Source organism: Lissotriton vulgaris, chromosome 3_1 (assembly GCF_964263255.1).
Source record: "Lissotriton vulgaris chromosome 3_1, aLisVul1.2, whole genome shotgun sequence".
In the NCBI taxonomy this organism is placed as follows: Eukaryota; Metazoa; Chordata; class Amphibia; order Caudata; family Salamandridae; genus Lissotriton; species Lissotriton vulgaris.
The window spans coordinates 1,028,970,210-1,028,990,046 of NC_141689.1; the positions used below are offsets into that span (position 1 = coordinate 1,028,970,210).

The window sequence follows — 19,837 nt, forward strand, 5'->3', positions numbered from 1 at the left end:
GATGGCCTCCTTGATGGTCCTTTGACTTTCAATAAGCATGAAATAAGGTCATGCCCAAAAAACTTGTTCAGATTAGAGTAGTCCTAAAAACTAGTTAAAAAAAAATGACTTGCCATTTTAGTTTTCCTAGACGAGACACACAGTAAATGACTGTTGATCAACTATGACACATTACTAACTTCTTTTTTTTTTGGGACTGTCGGATTACAGTCCTGCACTAATTGAGGACTGTTAAAGTAGAGGTATGAATAAAATAAGAGACAAATCTAATGACTGATGAGAATGCTATCAGACCTTAAAGGACAGTACAGCATAGTTTTTCTCAGAGTAAGCTGGACGCCAAGTTCCTTGCAGTCCAGTATTGCCATCTCACTGTACTGCACAGGAGCATACCTATGATGACACCCCGTGTACAGAATTAATCTGTCAGTGTTTTCCAAGCTTGCTTCCCTGAGGTGCCTCCTTTTGTAACCCTTAGGTGAATGTTTTTCACCAAGGTCAAAAACATAAGTCAGTGCCTAAGCTCTGTTAAAATGTAATCGAGTGGGGGGCGTGGCCGAGATGGCGGCCTGAGTAGACGTCGGACTGCGAGGCTCCCCGGCCCTGAACCCCTTTTAGCCCGTTCTCCTAGCTTGCATCTCCCCAGCAGCCTTGGCAAATTCTGCCACTGACCGGTGAACTTGCTTGACCGGCTTCTGGCTCGCATTGCTCCGCCAGATCGCTTCGGAACCGCCATTCCGCTGGAGACCCGAGAGCCGCGTTGTTTTGGCGGCCGCACACCGGGAGAGCCACCGCGGAGGTCCGGCGGTGGGGCTCAACATAAAGCCCACAAAGAAGCACGGGGCAGCCAGGAAAAGAGGCCGGGACCCGGTCTGAGTCGGTGGGTTCCGGCGCCGGCGAGTACGTGCGGCGGAGGAAAGGTGGACCAGCAGGCAGTACGCGGCATTCCGCGAAAATAGAGGTCCCAGTCCCGGGCCTTCACGGAGCGCTAGGCCGAGTCCCGCAGGTGCCCAGAGACGATGACAGTCCCCACCCAGGGGGCCGCACACCATGAGCCACCACTAGTGGGGCAACGCTGATCCCAGCTACGGGCTGCTCTGAGGAGGAACGTGCTGACAGTGAGGAGCCTGGTGCAGAGGAGCCACGGAAATAGAGTCCCAGGCTTCGAGGCCTACACCACGGAATAGACTGCTGAGACGCTGGGCTGGAGTGATGGCCCTGGGGGACCCGAATCGCCCTACCTCTATGCAGGTCCCGACGTTGATGAGGTGAGGAGGAGTGCACACAGTCCGGGGAGGTCCCGCAGCAAGCTGGCGCACGGAGGGCCCAAAGACAGGACGAAGGCAGCTCTTTCGCGCAGCAGCCCCGACGCTATCACTCGCACTCCCGGCTAGCAACCGCTACACATTCTGCTTCTCCCACCTGCTTTTCAGAGCTTACGGGGGCACCGTTGGCAGGACGGCGGGACGACTGAGGCCGATGCATGCGACGTGGGCAGTCTCGAAACTAGAGACCCCGGCTTTTGGGCCAAGACTGGGCTGCTGACGTAACGGTGGTGACCCACGCGGGAGATGGGAGCTTGGACCTGAGGTAACGCAGTGCTGGTGGCCTGACAGCCCGCCCTGCCATACAGCGGGAACCACACTCTTCAGGTGAGGAGGGGCACGAAGGGAGTAGAGGCGCCCAGCTGCAAGCCGTGCGGGCCAGGTGCGATTAGAGGAGTTCTGGGTGGACGAGGGGTAGCTGCCCCGGCTAGGGGCACACGCATTGAGAGACTGTTCTGGCCGGGCGGAGCCGCCCGCCTGCCCAGGGGGTGCCCACTCCAAGCACCGGACTAGACTGCAGGCGCTACAACACTCTACCCCTCGCCGTCCACACGCCTGTGGCGAAATGGCCAACGCGGATCGAGAGGCGGCCGCACTATAACGGATATGTTAGTTAAAAGCACCCCAAAAGGGGAAAAGACCCAGAACCCCCCCTCGCCAGTGACTACGGCCAGCACCCCTGGACAGAATGACGGAGGGGCCCCCATCACAAAAACCTTCCTGGAATCTCTCTTCAACACACTTAGGGACGACTTCCAGACTCAGAAAAAGGTTCTGGCAAGGTAACAACGCGAACTCCTCAGGGATGTTGATGGCTTGGGAGAGCGAGTGGCCTCAATGGAAGAAACGAACCAGGCCCGTAGCGAAGAGGTGGAACTACTACAGCAGGAGGTCTTCCGCCTCCGGGAGCAGCAAGTAGACCTCCAGGCGCACTCAGAGGACCTGGAGAATCGCTCCCGGAGGAACATACAAGTACGGGGGTACCATTGAAAGCAGAGGGAAACAGCATCACTTGTTACCTGCAGGAGCTCTTTTGGGAGATTCTTGGTGAACCTGCTGACTTTGCTATTCGCGTTGACCGCGCACACAGAGTTGGCTTGGCGCGGCATGCACCTGCCCCTCCGCCGGACATCCTTGCCTATCTCCCCGACTTCCCATTGAAGGAGCGGATTCTACAAGAGGCCCGTTGGAAACCTCTCCACTTCCAGGGCACCCCGTGGCCCTGTTTCAGGACCTCTCGGCCATCACGCTCCAGAAGAGGAAGGCCTTCCGGGTAGCTACGACATTTTTGCGAGACAATGGGGTGCCCTACTCCTGGGATAACCCTTTTTGTTTAATTTTCAAATAGAAAGGGGCGCTGCATCAACTCCGCTCTCTCCGAGACACGTGCGCCCTACTGGGACTTGACCTAGCGGAGGATGAGCAGCCGGAGGAGGCTTCACCACGACAATCGCAGGAAAGGTCCTCGTAGCGTTCCCTCAGCAGGTTGCAACAGGTGAGGAGGCACCGCTCCCCAAGGAGGACCTTAAACCTGACCTGGCGACCATGGCCCTGGAACAGGTCGCGGCCATACAAGAGGTGGTAACAGATACGAAGGCTCCATCCTGAGGCACTCTAGCTAGGGGATTTGCCTGCATCGCTTTGCATTCAGGAGGGCGGGGGGGGGGGGGGAGCTGGGGAGCCACCAAGGTCACCACTGCCACAAACTCCTCCACGTTAAGACTCTACAGGCCTGAACTTCGTTCTGATAGGCCTGGGACTATGGTTTGTTTTTGGGGGTTTCCAGTTGGGGTAAGGGAGGGGGGGCAGGGGGTTGGCGGGGGGGTGACAAGTTCGAAAAGGGGACTGGTGGGTCGGGGGGATGGAGTTCGGAAGGGGGAGGGAGCGGGGATGGAGGGGGTCTTCAGTTGGGGTTGGGGGCGGCGGGAAGGACTGAGGGAGGGAACCAGTGTGCCGGGGGGGGGGGGTTCAACAGGATGGACCAATCGCCTCTCACTTCCATTTCACACAGCGGCATTACCACCTGCGCATAGAGCTTTCTATCCACTTGCCCAGCAATGACTAGCCCAGCTCTGAAGATATTGACCCTTAATGTGAAGGGCTTAAACAGTCCCATTAAGCGGAGGGCAGTGATCTCGTACTTGGAAAATTCAGGGGCCGAGATTTGCTTACTCCAAGAGACCCATCTGCTTGCGAAAGATTGACATAGGATGCGCTCCCGCGCCTTCCCCCAGCAGTTCTTCTCTCTCCCAGTGAAAAGAGCAGGGGTTGCCATTCTAGTATTTAAGCGGGGGCGGGTGGAGGATAAATCGGGGGAGATCAAGGGCAGGCTCCTTGCCCATAACTTCTTGATAGGTGGCCTGCAACTGACAATTGGTTCCTTATATACTCCGAACACAGGACAGGAAACCTTTTTGAAAAGCGCCATTTCAGAGACTCTTCAATCCCCTAACTCTCTCCTGCTTCTAGAGGGGGACCTCAATCTGGTGATGGACACTAACATGGATAGATCTGGACATAGATACGGGGACACAGGCACCCTCTCCACGGCGGGCAAGGCTTGGCTACACGAACCGGGTCTGGTGGACTTCTGGAGGGCCAAACACCCTGGGACATCCCATTACACCTTTTACTCGCACGTACATCACACCTATGCCAGGCTCGATCACTTCCTCGGCTCCTCTGACTTAGCCAACAGCCTTACAGACGTCTGCATTGTACCGGCAGCTATCTCCGACCATGATGCTGTTGAGCTACTGTTCACGATCCCCAAACCTAGCAGTCCCCCTGGGGCATGGAGGTTGCGCAAAACTCTCCTGCAGCGCCCAGAGGTTACTAAGCAACTTCACAAGTGTATTACCGACTACTTAGCCACTAATGACACGTCCGAGACTTCGGCCTCAGCCCTGTGGGGTGCCCTGAAATCAGTGGCCCGCGGTGAACTCATAGCGATCACGGCGGCGGAGGCTAAGATCCGTAAAGCAAAGAGAGAGGAACTCACTATCCAAGTTTCTGAACTCGAGAGGGTTCACAGTCGCACCGGGGCCGGAGGCAATTGAAAGCTGCCAGGTCCCAACTGGCCAGCCTTGATACGGACAGGGCAGAGAGACTCCGTTCTGCTGGCCAGTGACACGGAAAAAGCATTTGACCGGGTGGATTGGGCCTTTTTGCAGAGGGTTTTGGCTCGCTTTCGGTTAGGGGACAGCTTTCAATCCTGGATTTCAAGCTGCTATCACCATCCTAGAGCGCGGGTCCGCCTGGGCGGTCTACGCTCGAGCCCCTTCGAGATCCAACAAGGCACGAGGCAGGGGTGCCCACTCTCGCCCCTTTTATTCGCTCTGTATGTAGAGCCGCTCGCGCAAAAGATCCGTGACAACCAACATCCATGGCATCACTTTTGGCGGGAAACCTCATGCGATCCGCCTATACGCAGACGACATAGGTGCTTTTGACCGCCCGGACCACTCAATTCCTGTGTTTTTGGGGGAAATAGAATCCTTTGGTGGCATATCCGGCTTCAAAATAAACAGGGGGAAATCACTTATACTGCCCTTGGGCAGAAATACCCGCTCTCTCGCGGACGCACCGGAGTATGGAGGAGGTTTACAGACGGCGGCACAACTTCCATACTTGGGTATTACCCTCGCTTCCTCCACGGACTCGACAGTTGCCCTCAATTACGCGACTCTCACATCCCAGATTCGATCTGACCTCGCGCGATGTCCAAACAGCCGCTCTCCCTGCTAGGGCGAGTTGCGGCGGTGAAGATGTCGGCCCTGCCCAAGATCTTGTACATCTTCCAAACTATCCCAGTGCTACCTCCGGCTGGCACCATCGCAACTCTACAGGCTGCCCTTCACCACTTCATGGGGGGGGGGGGGGGGGGGGGGGGGGGACTCCTGCGCTTGCACAAACAATTGGCATTCCGGGGCATGGATGAGGGTGGTCTTGGGATCCCCAAACTTCAGCAATACTTCCAGGCCTCCCAGCTTCGCTATTTGGTGGAATGGTATAGACCGGAATCTGAAAAACTGTGGTTGTTCCAAGATAGAGCGATGGCCCAGACATCCCTTTGGAAGATCCCGTTCCTTCTCCGGCACAACAGGCCATGATATCTCCAGAGGTCACCCATCACCCATACCATCTTGCGGGTCTGGGACACGGTAGCCGTTAAAAGGGGCCTGACGACCTTTCCCTCCCCGCTCACTCCCCTCCTGGACAACCCGGAGTTTCCACCGGGCACTGACCCCTGTGCCTTCTCACAGTGGCGCGGTACGAGATGCAGGTCAGCAGGGCACCTTTTCGATCTGCGGGGCTTTCTTTCCCTCTCCGATCTGTCTCAAGGATATGATGTGGTCTCCCCCCACCTCTTCCAATACTTTCAACTCTGGCACTGGCTCACACACCCGGACTGAATGAATGAATAAAAACTTTATTTGGTAACTCAAAACCATTAAAGAAGACAAACTTTGGTGAGCATTGTTTTCATGTCAGAACTAAAATAGTGAAAAAGAAAAGAGGAAAGAAACAAAAAACTTAAAAATGAGTAAAAGCATAGTTAAAAGAGCTGAATTCATTAGTCCATTTCATCATAGGCTGAAATGTCTCATAACAGTTAACGGCCGCGGGCCTAATTTAGGTTGGGCCATCAGCTTCCCAAGTATCTGTTGTATAAATTTACTGAACACAGCCATATCTTTCACTATATCCATTGTGAATAGGTAGTTCACCGCCTCCTTTGTCTTTCTAATTCCTTGTCTGAGTAGAATTGGCTTTAGACAGCGGTTACGCTCGACAGACAGCCCCGGGCAGCAAAACAGGATGTGAGTGAAGCTCTCTTGTTTATACTTGCATAAGCGGCATTCAGAATGTGTTGTCTCAAGTCTATTCGTGGCGTAAAGCTCTTTAAGGGGCAGCGGGTGTAATCGAAACGCTAAAATCCTATTGACTGCCACCTTGCCCACAGCTTGGTTAAGGTGCTGTTTCGAGGACTGTGCCTGCTGCGGGAGTGTTAGCGATTCGTGTAAGCCCCTTAACTCCAATGCTTCCAGGTCAGTGATGCGCGAGCAGAGCCGGACTTGTCGTTTCGTTGCGCTTTTAATGGCGGCATAGTTAAGTAACTTAGGGTCCCAGTTATTCACAGCAAGGTTCAAAGTTTCTTTTGCAGAGGCAAGTGTATTTGACCACGGGTTCTCTTTTTCCAGAAAAATATTCTTTATGCTGGATTTCAGCAAGTTTTCTGGGGCTGCAGTTGTGAGGTAGAAATATTTACTAATTGCGGCCAGTTCCTCAAGCTTTTGTTGTGTCAAGCCGAATTCGAGCCGTATCAGGGTGTTTCTGGTGCTAGATGGTAGGTGGAATAATTTTTTATAGGTCGAGCAGTGGATTTTTTCCAGGGTGCTCGATAGTTTGCCTGGAAAGGCCTGCTGCACGTCATTTAATGATGGTATTAGTTTCGCCCTTAATACTCTTTGAATTGCTGTTGTTGTAGGGCTGTGTAGAGTTGCATGCAGCTTCCCCAGGGTGTACGAAATACTTTTCCCTTTTGCCCGTATTTTCTCGAGGTGTGTTCCTGGTCGCCCTGTTTCACAAAACCAAACTCCCAAGTAGTTGTATTGTCGTGTGCAGTCCAACATCAATTGTCCTATCTTCCATTTTATGTTTTTTTTTTTTGGAAAAGGGCCAAATATTATTTTTGATTTGGTTGCATTCACAATCGGTTTGTTTTTTGCATTATAGGTGCCCAATGCACCTATAATGCTTTTTGAAGCCCAATTTTAGTGTAGTCTAGTAATACCAGATCATCAGCGTACTGCAGTAATTGAATCTTGGTATGCCCAAGGCGGAGAGTTGCTAGTGATGCTCCCATCAAGGCTTTGCCCATGTCTGCAGTGTATAAATTGAATACCATTGGGGTAAGTACGCATCCTTGCTTCAGGCCACGATTGGTGTCAATTTTCTCTGAGGCTGAGGTGGTTGACAGTTTGATACTGACCCATGTGTTTGAATATAAAGATATAATTGCTTTAAGTAATTGTGGGTCGATATTCCAGGTAGCCAGTTTTTGCCAAAGAATAGAGCGGTCGACACCATCAAAGGCCGCAGTATAGTCGATAAGGCATGCAAAGATGGGGAGAGATTTTCGTGCCACTGCCTTATGTGTTAGGTATGAGAGGGCTATGATGTTGTCCACTGTTGAAGCACCTGGTCTGAACCCTGTTTGATAGAATGGCAGGAGGCCTTCCTCACTGACCCAAGTTGAAAGTTCTATTGATAGGGTATTGGCGTAGGCTTTTCCCTCGATGTCAAGGAGTGCAATCATCCGGTAATTTTGTGGATTTAATTTCGACCTTTCTTATAGATGGGATGTAGGAGCGACCCGCGCCAAGAATCCGGTACATTGCCTACTAATCGACATTCCGCATATAACACTGACAATTTGTCGGACCAAAAGTCTGTGTCTTGTCTAAAGAGGGAGCCCGGCAAACCGTTGAGTCCTGGCGCTCCGTTGGGTCTGATTTGTTTTTAGTATTGTGTTAACTAGCTTTTTTTCCACTATGTATGAATTTTTAGGGTTAGACAGTTGTGTTACGTAGTCTAATTCTGTTTTTTTATTGGTTTTGGATGCCTTCCTCCTTATATAAAGATGTCACGTGGGCTATCCAGGTGTTGGAGTCAATTGAGTTTTCTCTCTGCGTATTCCCTTGATTTAGAGTGTTGAGGTATTGCCAGAACTCTTGCGTTTTTTGCTGTGACTCAGCAGTCCGAAGATTTTTAGCCATTTTGCTTCAATTTGTTTCCGTTTTTCCGCCCAAACTTGCTTTGAATGTGGTTTCGCTGTTTCCTGCAGGAGTTGTTTATCTTTAAATGAACCGGTTTTCAGATAAGTCTTTCGGATGTTGCGCACTAGTTTCGCGCTTTTTCGGATTGCAGATATGTCACCGAGCTTTTGTCTCGGGTGATAGTTGGTCGTTCTTATTTTCCCTTCTTGTAGGTGTGTAACCAGATAGTGGGCAAGCTGGTCCCAGTCTTTAATTGTGGCCCTGTTTGATTCCTCTAAAGTACCGTCCACCCAAACTTTTTTCCATTCCTCAAACTTATGTATAGGGCCTGCGTCCCATTTAATCCTTCTTGCCAATGTGTGCTGTTCAATGCCGGTTGTTGATCCCAGTAGATTAGGTATATAGTGGTTATCCGCTGTCAGATTTAAAGTTATTAGAGCCGCATGATCACTTTCCTTCCGTTGCACAACTTTGTACCCTGTCATCAGGCTCTGTAACCGAGAACTTAAAAGTATATAGTCAATTGTGGTAAGATTGTTGTACGTTGGCTGGCAGAGGTTTTCTGGGGAAGCCTTTAAGGATAGGGAATGGGCTGATGCCAACTGGTAGGCGTGCAAGAGGGCGTTGAATGCTTCCGTCGCGGGGGAAGTGTGGCTTTTTACTAATCTGTCTCCAATATTGTGTGTGTTGAAATCCCCGAGTATTATTGAGTCCATCTGGGCAAATTGTAGGAGAAGATTTTCGAGGTCTTCTAGTAACTCAGAGAGTTTCTTTTTTTCCTGTCCGTTAGGGTTATAAAAAACGTTAATCAATAATATAGACAATGTGCCCTTACTTGATGAGGCATTTTAAGATGCCGGCCATGTACAAGTTTGACGTTGTTGGGATTTCCCTAAATTGTAACTTCCTTGAAAGCCTAATATAAGTGGAAACACCTCCAGATGGTCTGCCGAAGATATTCTCTTTAACAGACGGTTTATGATAGTCCGCAAATCCCCTGATTGAAACAGGTTTAATAGCCCACGTTTCTTGCATGCAGATTATGTCTATGTCCGTGAAGAGTTGGGATGTAGCGGGATTTTGTGTTAGTTTTAGTATCCCAGCTACATTCCAGGACATGATGGATAAATGTTGTTCCCCAGTTATCTCCCTTTTCTGCACACACCCGGACTGCGCTCCTCTAGTTAGCAGACACATGACGGATTTCGAGCAATGGCTAGTGACGAAGGAATCAGACAAGCACCTCATTTCGGAACTATGCAAGATGCTCACACCCCCAATTACACCAGATAGGGCGGCGGGACAGAAGCAATGGGAAGCGGAGCTGGGGAGGGCCCTGACAGACCAGGAGTGAAGTTACATATATTATAGAGCATCCCAAACTACACGCAACACCGCAGCAGGGAGGCAGCGGAAAAACTAGCCCTTTACTGGCACCTTACCCCCGTTCGGCTCAACAAGGGAAATCCAACTCGCAGCGCGCTTTGCTGGAGGGGTTGCGGGGAGCGCGGCACCATGACTCATCTCCTCTGGGAGTGTAGAGAAGTTAGGCACTATTGGAAGGCGGTCTTAGACGACATAGATAGTACATTCGTCACTGAAATCCCAAGATTTCCCAGCTTAAACTATCCTAGGCCTTCCCAATGCACTTACCTTCCCATTGAAATCAGCCCGAGGTCGTCAAATGGGGATCGCCATGCAAGCTGCATCACAACATGTTCTGTCACTTTGGGGATCGCCCACCAGACCCACTCGCATGGAACGCATCCAGGCTACACTCACACAGTCCGTGGTCACATTCCGAAAGGTCTGGCTACAACTACTAGCCCTCCTCTCAACTGAATTAAACGAAATCAAATGCCCTAGATATCTGCGTTTACTACGCCTTACGGATAACCAACACGACCCTCCATGACTCCATGAATAAGCGCGCTGAACGAGCTATGGGCATATTGGCGATTGCTTTACTGATATGGCACACTGGTTGGGGTTGGGGTGGGAGGGGAGGGGGTTTTTGGTTTCTGTTTTTGAAGTTTTGCTTCTCTATCATGCTCAGCACGTGTGGGTCTTGCATCACACTTCTTGCCTGGCACATGTACCCTGTATGCAGTTTGCTTTGTGGAGAAGACGTGCACGTCTGTCTCAACCGATATCTATATATGATGCCCTCCCATTGCACTGTATTGCCGGTCTATGCTTTTGAAATCAATAAAACAAATTTGAATTTAAAATGTAATAGAGTGTATTTGCAATTTGTATATATATTTATCTCTAACCACTAGTATATGTAGTAGACCTTTGTACTTACTACCATTCCTATGTGATTTTAGAGTTTATCTGTTTGTATCTCTTCCTTGAGTGACTTTACAACTTGTACATTTGCAATTTTTCCCTCCTTTCGCTCCACTTGTACATTTGCAATTTTTTTTTCTGTTTATATCTCTTATGTAACTCATGTAACCCAAAGTCCTTATGTAACGCAACTGGTTCTTTTGTAAAGCGCTCGGACAACTTCGGGTAATGTTCGCGCTATATGAAATCGCATTAAATAAACTCCTGCTCTTACATTGGTAAGAGTGACCCAGTATTACATCTAGGTTTTGTTCTGCTTCAGGTTCTGTTGCATGAGAGGCAGTGTCCCTTCTCTGATGTTGTGCAGTGTGATGGGCACCTTTCCCTACTGCAGCACAGATTCCCATTGGTGACTAACTCCTTCTTTACGCTGGTTGTTCATCTAAGTGCCTTACAACACGTGCCCCCGTACCCTGAGCCATCTGATATCTAGCCCCAACCTGCTGCAGATAAAACACGTCTAATGGGCATTATATTTAACATTATTATTATAACAGTGCCCAGTTTCTAGAAAATATATAAATTTGCAAAGGGAAAGTGGCTGGTTGTGCTCTGCACATCAGAGCCGTCTGCTCAGCCCTTGATTTCTGCAAAGAACTGAAAACCTGCATCTTCAAATAGGCTCCAGCCAGGACTGCACCGTTAGGTGAAAGGATGCCCTCCCAGGTGATATGTGCACCCCACAAATACACATAATATAACATTGGGCAGAATGGCATCACTCCGCTAGCAAGGAATCAATGGCTGAAATGTTCTGACCCGATTCCCAATGCTACATGTACTGTTTGGCAGAAGCAAAATGTGAGTGAATCTACTGCAGACATATGAATTAAGAGGGATGGCACAACTCCCTTCCAATGAAGTATATTTCCTGTTCTTTTTTCTGTAAAATCAAAAGATCTTTGGATAACGCCAACCTAAAAATAGATAAAGATATATCACTCCGTGAGCACCACTCTGCATCCCTTCATACAAATCTGAATAAAGTTATTTTCCCCTTCTGCCAAACTTAGTTTCCATGTTTTTAGGTCGGGCTTGGGCAGCGCATGCGCTGCTCTGCGAGACATGCTGCATTGAGGTAGTAACTTAAAGCTCCACCCACATTTTTCATTGGCTTGTGTCATTGTCCATTGTAAACTGTGGCTGTTCATTGGCCAAAAGTCTTAGTAGTCCCTCCTCCGTATCGCCTTGTCTCATTTTGTAACCTCCCATGCCAACACCCCATTACGAGTGTTGTTGCTCTGTAGGCTTTAATTACAGCCTCCGAGCACTATTTTCTCAAATAGCTTTGTGCTCTCTGAACGCTTTCAAAAAAATTTATAGCACACATTTGCAATGTAATAGGTCTTGCATTTGCGAGTTTAAGCTATTGCCATTGTAAATGACAATGCCTTTTATTCATCGGTTTTAAAAATAACACAAATAAAAGGCATTGCCATTTACAATGCCAATAGCTCAACCTCTTCATAAATGTGAGACTTATTGTATTGCAAATGCTAGTTTCTAAAGGAAGCAAAACGAACAACAGAAGTTCAGACAGCTAACCTTCAACACAGCAAAAGTGGTGTTGAGAAGAGGGCCAGTATGAAAAAGATCTATAGCAAGCATTCAATTTTATATGCCATCTTGTTTTAGGTGAAAAAGACACTCAGAACAGTAGCAACCATATGCACATGACTAATGAGTCTAGACTATTATTGGATTATAAAAATATACATATTTTTTTATTTAGTTTTTGTTTATAACTTATTTTTCAATCATTAACAACAATGCATCAGGTTATTTAAACAATTATTTCATTAGACAGCATCACATAAATACATACAAATCAATTGACATAAAGCTAAGGAAAAAAGAGACACAACCAAAACCAAAAATTATATATTGAAAATATGGTCGATGTATTATTGAGGTAGGCAAATGCGGTGGATTGAAGTAAACGACTGCACCTTTGGATTTAATTTCATACATATGTAATTGGTAACAAATTGACATTTTGTTCCATTGTTAAGGCATGGATTTAGTTCTGTAGTTTTGTAAACCATCAAATGCATTGTATGACAATCTGCAAATAGAGAACGTGCAGTATTGATGAACTACAGTGTCGCCAACACGGACAACCGCTGCACACCATGCAGCTGGACCAAGCACTTATGCTGGCACTGGATGAGAGACAGCATACCCTAGAGAATTTTAAGGGAATATCATTGGAGTATAAGAACAATTGTTACTTACCTGTAAACAGGTGGTTCTCCAGTATTGGTGTCTTTCATAGATTCACATGCTTGAATATTCCCCGTCGTCGAAGTGGGAGTCCCACGGTAAATAAAATAGCAATAATGCTAAATATAAATATAGAAATATATATATACATAATACCAGAAAAAAAGGAAATACATAGAAAACCTCTAAAAACAAATCCTACATAGGAATGCATGATAGAGAGAAAAAAACATTTTATAACACCTTAGTGTCATTATGTTAGTCCAAACTGCGGCCAATCAGGTGCCAGCACCCTCTAGAACCTTCTCCTCAGAAGCTCAAGCCCTCAGATTTTCGTAGCACAAGTAATAAAGAGTGTATAAGGAGAAAAGAGCCTCTGAGGGGAGGAGGGTGGGTCGCATGTGAATCTATGAAAGACACCAATACTGGAGAACCACCTGTTTACAGGTAATTAACAATTGTTCTTCTCCAGTATTAGGTCTTTCATAGATTCACATGCTTGAATAGAATAGTAAGCAGTAACCTTCTAGAAAACTGAGATTGCTAGGCATAGAAGAAAAAATCAAGACAGTACAAGATAATGACAGTCATATAAGGCATCATAGCAATCACAGGAAAATACTAAGGAGGAGGGAACAGAGGCTCTCCTTACTGAAAAAGATGGCGAAGCACTGCCTGTCCCACTGCGGTATCCGCTTCATTGATGGCATCCAAACAGTAATGTTTGGTGAAGGTGTGCCTGCTGGACCATGTCGCTGCACGGCAGATCTGATGAAGTGGCACACCAGCAAACAAGGCGGTGGATGAAGACATCGCCATCGTAGAATGAGCCCTCACTGAAGATTGCAATGGTTTGCCCGCTTGTTGGTGGCAGAAAGCAATGGCTGATGAAAGCCACCGGGCAATAGTCGGTTTAGAAATTGGATGTCCCTTGCGCAGTCGTCCGAAGGCAATGAAAAGTTGGTCGGACTTGCGGAAAGGGGCAGTTCTGGCAATGTAAAATTTAAGACATTGTTTGATGTCCAGAGAATGCAAGCGCTGCCCCGCCGGAGATTTTGGATCCGGAAAGAAAGTCTTGAGGAATACAGGCTCATTCAAATGAAAATCCGTAGGTGCTTTAGGCATGAAAGAGGGGTTGGTCCGAAGTGCCACCCCGTCAGGTTTGAACTGTAGATAAGGCGGTTTGACAGTAAAAGCATGAAGGTCGCTCAAGCGACGAGAGGAGGTCAAAGCCAGCAGAAGTGCAACCTTCCAAGTGATGAACTTGATATCCGCCCTGTGGATAGGCTCAAAAGGTGATTTCATAAGTTGAGATAATACAACATTGAGGTGCCAAGCTGGAGGAGGGCGATGCACAGGTGGAAACTTGCGGAAAAGCCCTTTGAAGAATTGACGTATAATTCGTGATGAACAGAGTGATGAAGAGCCATCATGTCGGAAACGAGATATATCAGCTAAGAAAACTCTCAGTGTAGCATGAGAGAGACCTGACTGAGCGAGGCTCAAAAAGAATGGAGGGAGCTGCTCAGGAGTGGAATGGATGGGATGGATATTGGCCGTAGCGCACCAATGACAGAATCGCTTCCATTTAAGTTTGTAAGTCTTGATGGTAGACGGAGCTCTGGCATGAGCTAGGATGTCTCTGCACTCCTGGGATATGTTTAAACCAGCGAACTCAAGGTGCTCAGGTTCCAAGCCCACAATTGTAGCGTTGAGGGATCTGGATGACACACTAAGCCCTTGTCCATGGTTAGAAGGTCCGGACGAGGACGTAGAGGAATGGGCTTGCACAGGGACATTAAGAGTAGTTCCGAAAACCATGCCAGTCTGGGCCAACGAGGAGCAATCAGCAGGATGTGACAGGGCTGCCTCCGCATCTTTCACAGTACCCGCGGTATCAATGGGAGCGGCGGAAAAGCGTAAGCGAATAGACCGCTCCAGTTGATCAAAAGGGCATTCCCTCGGGACTTTGGGTGGGGATGCCAACTTGCATAAGACGAGGTACAAAAGGGGGTGGTGATGGACGGAGCATCTGAATCAATCAAACACTCACACCCAGTCAAAAGATCTGGGTTTAATCCATCACCGTTCTTTAGCCCACTCTGCCACCCCAGTTCAGACATGGCTATATGCAAATCAGTCTGACCCTGTTCCTCATGGGAACAGTCCAGCCCGAACTGCCAAGCCATGTCTTCCCTGGACCGGAAACAAGCTTCCGAGGACCTGTTTCTGGCATTCCCGCAGTCTTCAGCCCGGTTTGCTTGAATCCAGTGGCAAAGTGAGCAAGGGACTCACGTCTGAGCATACCCTGCCACACTTATGGCGGCCAAAAGCGGTACAAAAGGGGGTGGTGATGGACGGGGCATCTGAATCAATCAAACACTCACACCCAGTCAAAAGATCTGGGTTTAATCCATCACCGTTCTTTAGCCTACTCTGCCACCCCAGTTCAGACATGGCTATATGCAAATCAGTCTGACCCTGTTCCTCATGGGAACAGTCCAGCCCGAACTGCCAAGCCATGTCTTCCCTGGACCGGAAACAAGCTTCCGAGGACCGGTTTCTGGCATTCCAGCCGTTCAGGCTGGACTGTTCCCAAGAGGCACAGGGTCAGACTGATTTGCATATAGTCATGTCTGAACTGGGGTGGCAGAGTCCGATAATCATCCCATTCGGCCATATCCTGATCGCCTGCTTCATCATCTGACTCGTCAGGAACTTCACCATTCTCTCATTCTGCGTTCGCTTCATCATCCGCATCCTGCGGATATACAGTGGTATGGATGCTAATAGATCTATGAATCCGAGACGAAGTTGTAGTTGGTACGACAGGCGGCAATGAAGGTGGAGGTAGCACCACAGGAGCGGGAGATTGTGCAGGTGTAGTTTGCGGACTAGCCGGGAAACGGCGGTTGTAATCGTCCAGCATATGTTGGAGATTTGAAATTAAGGTCAAAGGAATGGTGGCCACAGGGGCTTGAATGAACTGTTCCTCCTGTTGAAATTCTGGCTCACCACCATCATCAGAGTCTGTGTCCTGACATTCAATTATTAAATCAGAGGGACTATGAGCTGCCCCAAACGTGTCCTCTTCATGTAGTCTGATGTAGTTGCAAACATCGGAGAAGGTGGTTGAAGCTCTGGGTATGAGATCTGTTGGCAGGGTACTGTAGTGCGAGGATGTCAAGATTTAGAGGTCTTCAAGGGCACTAACGGTGCAGATGCAAATGAAATTGGTGCCATCGTTGACAGAGCTGTTACCGACGACGAGGCTGAGTTAGCTGTTGTGGCCGGTAATTTTGAAGAAACCTGCGTCGACGGAGTGGTCGTCGACGGTGTCATCGCCGACGAGCGATCCAATGTTGAAGCAGCCGTCGACGGGCGTGTCGTCGACGGGTTCGCCGTCGATGCTGGTACTGACTCAGTCGACGGAGCCCTCGTCGACGAGATCTTGGTAGACGAGATCTTGGTCGACGGTGTCTTTGTCGATGAGGCTTTCGTCGACGGCGTCGTCGTCGACGACGATGTCTTCGGATCTTTCGTCGACGAGGATTCTCTCTTCTTTGTCGACGAGATTAGAATCGTCGACGGAACAGGTTTAGACGGCAACAAAACCCTCGTTGACGTGAAGGCCGTCGACGAAACCATCGTCGACGATGAGAAAGCTGAAGTGGTAGTCAGCGTAGTCGTCGAAGATGCAGGCAAAGCCGTTTGTCGACGGAGCGCTCGTAGACGCTCTCGTCGACGGCTGGATTGTAAGAGATGTGAAGACACCTCGAGAGGTAGCCAAAGACGCCTGAGAGCCAGGTCTCGTGGGCGTAGAGGTGGTAGGAATGGCAGTAGAGACTGCAGGAGCCACAGACAGGGCTAATTTTGGCTTCTTGTGGAAAGGAGAAGGAACCTCCTGGACACTACCCCTCTTAGAGGCTGCTGAGGAAAAACCAGAATGTAAACTCTCTGCGTGGGACACTAAAGAGTCCTTGTCCTTAAGACGCTGCAGCCAAAGAAGAACGGCCATCCCTGTCCTTCAAAGTCTTGGTAGAAAAGGTTCTACAAAACTTGCAGCTGCCAGCCTCATGATTCGAATATAAACAATAAATACACTTCTGGTGGGGGTCCTTTTCAAAAAGACGAAGCTTCCCACAAGAAGAACATGGTCTGAATAAAGACTTCTTACTTGACATTGTAGAATTTCTGGAAAACTAGAAGATAGATTTCTGAAAACTGAGCAGAGCTCAGGGAGACTCCCTTCACACGACCTGTGGTAGAAAATCTGAGGGCTTGAGCTTCTGAGGAGAAGGTTCTAGAAGGTGCTGGTGCCTGATTGGCCGCAGTTTGGACTAACATAATGACACTAAGGTGTTACAAATGGTTTTTTCTCTCTACCATGCATTCCTATGTAGGATTTGTTTTTAGAGGTTTTTTATGTATTTCCTTCTTTTCTGGTATTATGTATATATATATATTTCTATATTTATATTTAGCATTATTGCTATTTTATTTACCGTGGGACCCCCACTTCGACGACGGGGAATATTCAAGCATGTGAATCTATGAAAGACACACCTAATACTGGAGAAGTAGTATTATCCCCATCAACCTCAACCCAAAGCAGGGTCATGCATGGCATGGAAGCGGTATGGGGGCAGGTGGGCAAGGAGGCAGCACCACTGCAGCAAACTCACAGATCGCCCTGGTGATCCCCAAAGGAAACTGCCGAATGTGGAATATCACACTAGCACAGATCAGGAATAAAGAAATAATAGCCCTGAATTGTCATTAGATTAACAGGCAACTATGTTAAGAGAACCGGCTGTGATGCATTTTTATACACCCATGGGAGAAACTGGCTATTTGCCTCAACAAGGGTACAAGCACAAGCTACTAGTGAGTCAAATGAAACTTGACAATAGAAGAGGGCGAAAGACACTCTTCAGATCACTTGCTACTTTGTATGGCAAGTTCGAAAGAGGGACCGAGGGTCCAAGAAGAGCTGAGTGGTAACCAGATGCTGGAACTGAAGCAGACCCCCAACATTAAGTAGTAGCTTCAACTCCTTTCACTGAATTGCAGAACAATGAAGGAAATGTACATACTATGAGCTAACAGAGGTGCATATTCCAAGTTCGTAGGAGAAGAGAAAGAGGTGTACCGCTAGATCAAATATAACAAAAAAAAGACAAAAAGCCACCCCAAAATAATCCATGCCACTTGTCTGCTGACTATCCAACCACGTCCCCGAATAGCTGGGTGGGCACAAGTGAAGAAGTGAAATCTGATTGTCTGCTAGGTCTGTGCATGTCCTGAACATTAAACAGTGCTATGAGGAATTTGGATTTTTTCACACCTTTTTTCAGATACCAAACACTAGTGGGAATCTACAGTTCATTTTTGGGAGGAGTTTTGTTCATCTCTTCTCCTGTCGCACTTCTAGCAATGCTGGAGTGGTGGTATACTGGAGAATCAACTAGGAGCTTATAACATTAACATAACTTGTAAACAGTACATTTACACCTTGATGCATACTGGTACTAAATAAGATTGTTATTGTTACCCAACTCTATGGTACTCATTTTATCAACCTTAGAAGGATGAAAGGCTGAGTGAACCCACTGGGATCCAAACCTGTTACCAGGAGGTCAAACACAGATTTGTGGAGTAGATACATTAGTGCACTGTGCCACTGGACCGGCATTAAAAAATGTATGTGCGTCAATAACAAAAAAAGATAAACAACAAGTACTGCCAAAATCAATAGGCAAACTGGCGCAAAGGTTCGTTTTTTTATTGCAAGCATATAACACAAAAAGCAAAAGAAAACACTACTGAATAAACATAGCAGCTAAAATCTTGAATTAAAAGTTTCAAATAAAAATATATTAAACACTGCATAGAAATGTTAATATCACCATACAGGTCCTTCTTAGGCAGGTGTTCTTAGAAGAGGTACCCCAGAAAGTGAATTAATGTAATCTAAAGGTACATTTTAAACATGCATTAATTGCTAAAAAGTTAAAGAATGAAAAGAAGGTAGTATTGGCAAAGTAAAGTATTGACCCACTAGCCCTGGGACTGAAGGGCACTTCTTGTTAGGAGGATGTGCACATGTGGTCAGGGTTAAATGCCATTGACCACAGCACAAGAGAGCTAATGGTCTGGCGTGTGCTGTGAACATGGAAGCAAAATGTGAATGACAGTTAAACAGACCAATGGATGTAGAGGGCTGACCCCCAAATCCCTTAATTATGTACTTTTAGGTTTGTGTTTGCAATACAGGAGGCTAGCAAGGTCAGGCTTAAAAAAGATTAGTTACTTGAGAAAATAAAACCCCCATGTACAAATAAGTGTAAAGTCACTGCTAACTAAACACTCCTCAGAACTCAAGACAGAAAAATGGGAATGCGTAGTCACTCTCCAAAGGGCTTGGACTGGGAAAATAAGTCCATGGGATCAGCTTGATTGCAGCCACTTGTAATCAAAATGTCACTATGACACATAATCAGCCATGTCCTTCAGCTTCTGCTTATCACAGTAACAGCCATCAGCTATGATTATCGCAGTTTCTTAACACTGCAAACAATAAGAATGACTTTCCCTGAACAAATAGGTAACGCACTCGCCTACACACGGCAAACAACTACCAGAACCTCCCTTTCAGCCCCAGAGAATCAAAACACACATGCACCTTTCGCTAATGTTCATGGATACTGTGGAGGGGTGTAGGGTGGGGGAGAGAAATTAATTGAATTTATGGATGGATGCATTAAAAAAAAAAAGAATTAAATAAAAAGCTGTGGGGACCAGCTCGATCCTCAGTGTGGGTAAACCTTGTCAGAACCCAACAAATACTATCTTTGTGAGGACCGGTGCGTCAGGAGGGCCAATCCCCGTAGTGTGTTCAGGTAGTAGTGCGTTTAGATACTTTCGAGCGAGTGTATCAAATAACTAAAACTGCACTTATATTTGCTTCAGTCTGCTTTATAACCTACCCTACTATCAAAGTGCGCTTAGAGTTAGAATAGTAAATACACACTTCATTACGGTCAATGGCCAGTCTCATAATAACAGGTATGTTATGTTGTGTGAGTGTGTGTGTTTCACAGAATAAAATCTCGTCACCAACAAAACACTGAACTTGCCATGGTCATGTTAGCT

General features: G+C 47.5%; 1 protein-coding gene across 1 annotated transcript in view; it reads right to left on the reverse strand.

Moving 5' to 3' along the window:
- The window catches only part of ERMP1 (endoplasmic reticulum metallopeptidase 1), a 572,215-nt gene that overhangs the window by 459,273 nt on the left and 93,105 nt on the right, over positions 1 to 19,837 (reverse strand). The gene's annotated exons all lie outside the window — the stretch shown is intronic.